Source organism: Schistocerca nitens, chromosome 7 (assembly GCF_023898315.1).
Source record: "Schistocerca nitens isolate TAMUIC-IGC-003100 chromosome 7, iqSchNite1.1, whole genome shotgun sequence".
NCBI lineage: Eukaryota > Metazoa > Arthropoda > Insecta > Orthoptera > Acrididae > Schistocerca > Schistocerca nitens.
Genome location: NC_064620.1, coordinates 311,249,909 through 311,252,408, shown reverse-complemented (window position 1 = coordinate 311,252,408; position 2,500 = coordinate 311,249,909). Strand labels below are relative to the sequence as shown.

At 56.1% G+C, this 2,500-nt stretch overlaps 1 non-coding gene across 1 annotated transcript in view; it reads left to right on the top strand.

Moving 5' to 3' along the window:
* Positions 1-2,477: 2,477 nt before the first annotated feature.
* LOC126197053 (small subunit ribosomal RNA) overlaps positions 2,478-2,500 on the top strand; it is a 1,909-nt gene continuing 1,886 nt past the window's right edge. The window contains exon 1 of the ribosomal RNA XR_007539460.1: positions 2,478-2,500. This exon is cut by the window's right edge and continues 1,886 nt beyond it. This is a non-coding gene — a ribosomal RNA (small subunit ribosomal RNA).

Genomic DNA, 2,500 nt, shown 5'->3' with positions numbered 1-2,500 from the left:
GGGTGCCTCAGGCGTCCACTTACCATCATCACTATGAACGAACCTCGTCCCCTCCCCCCTCATACACCATCCCTTAACCTAACCTATGTTGCACCTTAACCTAACCTATGTTGCACCTTAACCTAACCTATGTTGCACCTTAACCTAACCTATGTTGCACCTTAACCTAACCTATGTTGCACCTTAACCTAACCTATGTTGCACCTTAACCTAACCTATGTTGCGCCTTAACCTAACCTATGTTGCGCCTTAACCTAACCTATGTTGCGCCTTAACCTAACCTATGTTGCGCCTTAACCTAACCTATGTTGCGCCTTAACCTAACCTATGTTGCGCCTTAACCTAACCTATGTTGCGCCTTAACCTAACCTATGTTGCGCCTTAACCTAACCTATGTTGCGCCTTAACCTAACCTATGTTGCGCCTTAACCTAACCTATGTTGCGCCTTAACCTAACCTATGTTGCGCCTTAACCTAACCTATGTTGCGCCTTAACCTAACCTATGTTGCGCCTTAACCTAACCTAAGTTGGGGCTTAACCTAACCTAAGTTGGGGCTTAACCTAACCTAAGTTGGGGCTTAACCTAACCTAAGTTGGGGCTTAACCTAACCTAAGTTGGGGCTTAACCTAACCTAAGTTGGGGCTTAACCTAACCTAAGTTGGGGCTTAACCTAACCTAAGTTGGGGCTTAACCTAACCTAAGTTGGGGCTTAACCTAACCTAAGTTGGGGCTTAACCTAACCTAAGTTGGGCCCTAACCTAACCTAAGTTGGGCCCTAACCTAACCTAAGTTGGGCCCTAACCTAACCTAAGTTGGGCCCTAACCTAACCTAAGTTGGGCCCTAACCTAACCTAAGTTGGGCCCTAACCTAACCTAAGTTGGGCCCTAACCTAACCTAAGTTGGGCCCTAACCTAACCTAAGTTGGGCCCTAACCTAACCTAAGTTGGGCCCTAACCTAACCTAAGTTGGGCCCTAACCTAACCTAAGTTGGGCCCTAACCTAACCTAAGTTGGGCCCTAACCTAACCTAAGTTGGGCCCTAACCTAACCCACGTTGCGCCCTAACCTAACCCACGTAATTGTTTGTTATATGAATCTAGAAATTCGTGTAGCGTTGCCTAATCGCAACCCTCTCAACATAGTTCGCTGCGCGCACACTCTGGTGTCCTGCGTATTGAATCATGTTACGGTGCCTACCCTCACAACATCTAGCGAGTGTTGCGTACGTTCCACATGGTCCCGCTATCCACTGTAATGTGTACTGCTATAAGACGTATATCGCCCCCCCCCCCCCCCCCCCTCCCCTGTCGCCTCTAGTTCGTCAGTCAGGAGTTTGCGTGTTCAATGAGCTTCGCAGCTGTGCAATGGCATCGGCATACGTACGCGGGCCACCTTCCACGTGTTCTCTCGTGCATACGTCGCAGCATGTATGTGGACTGATGTGGCGTGTCGTGACTCATAACATCCAGGCATGCAAGACCCATTGAATTCGCAAATGTAGATGGACGTCTACGTTTGCTGCCCAAGTTACGCAAATGAACTGGAAATCCGTTGTTGCGCGGTTGTTCGCGCTGGAGGTGAATCGTTGATATCGACGATCGGTACAGGTATTAACCGGTTGCTTCAGCGACACCCGTCATACCCACGAACGTGAGTGGGCATGTGGGTATGAAGCGATACGCGGCGGTGGCTGGGTGGGACCGTCCCCGGCCGGTGAGGGGGGGGCGCCCGGCGTGCTGGCCGCGCGCTGCGTGGGCGCACGCGCGGCAGCCGGCTGGTGGGGGCGCCCAGTGGCAGGCGCGCCGGCTGACGGACGCGGCAGGCGGCGCATCTGCGTGCCGGCGCACCCAGCGCGCGGCGCCGTGCGGCCAAAGTGGGTCCTCCCGGGCCCGGTGCGAAGCGCGGTGGACATCTGCAGTGTGCTGGTCCGATTGAGGACTGTGTGCGTTGAGGATGCGCCGCCGCCCGGCACTCGGCGCCGCGACGCCGTCTGCTGCTCGGTCGCCCCCGCGGTTCTCGCAGGTGGTTTGTATCGCAGCTGTGCGGATGTGTTGGCGCGTGCGCTGTGCTGGGAGAGTTCGCTTTGGCACCCAAGTGGGGCTCTGCCCCTCTGTGGCGCTGGCGTTGGAGCTGCCCGGTCACTGTTTGTGGCCGCGTGTTGTCTCCCGCCGGCAACACCACGACAGCACGCTCCCGGGCCTCTGTCGGCAGCGGCAAGCTCAGTTGGGAGCACGGGTGGTCGCACTGAAAGCGTCTACTCGCCTATCTCCGGGCGATTGCGCCTCTCTCGAACCCGACCAAGTACTTAGGACGGCGCTGCGCGCCGCCGGGACCTGAGAGGGTTTCGAGGTGTATCGTGCAGGGGAGCCCAGCCTCCTCCTGTTTGCAGAATAATTGAGCGGACGCTTGCGTGTTCGCGCGGGCCTCCGGGACACACTCCCGGGCGGCCGGCTGCTCAGCTCTAGTTGACGCAGCTCCCTGGTTGATCCTGCCAGTAG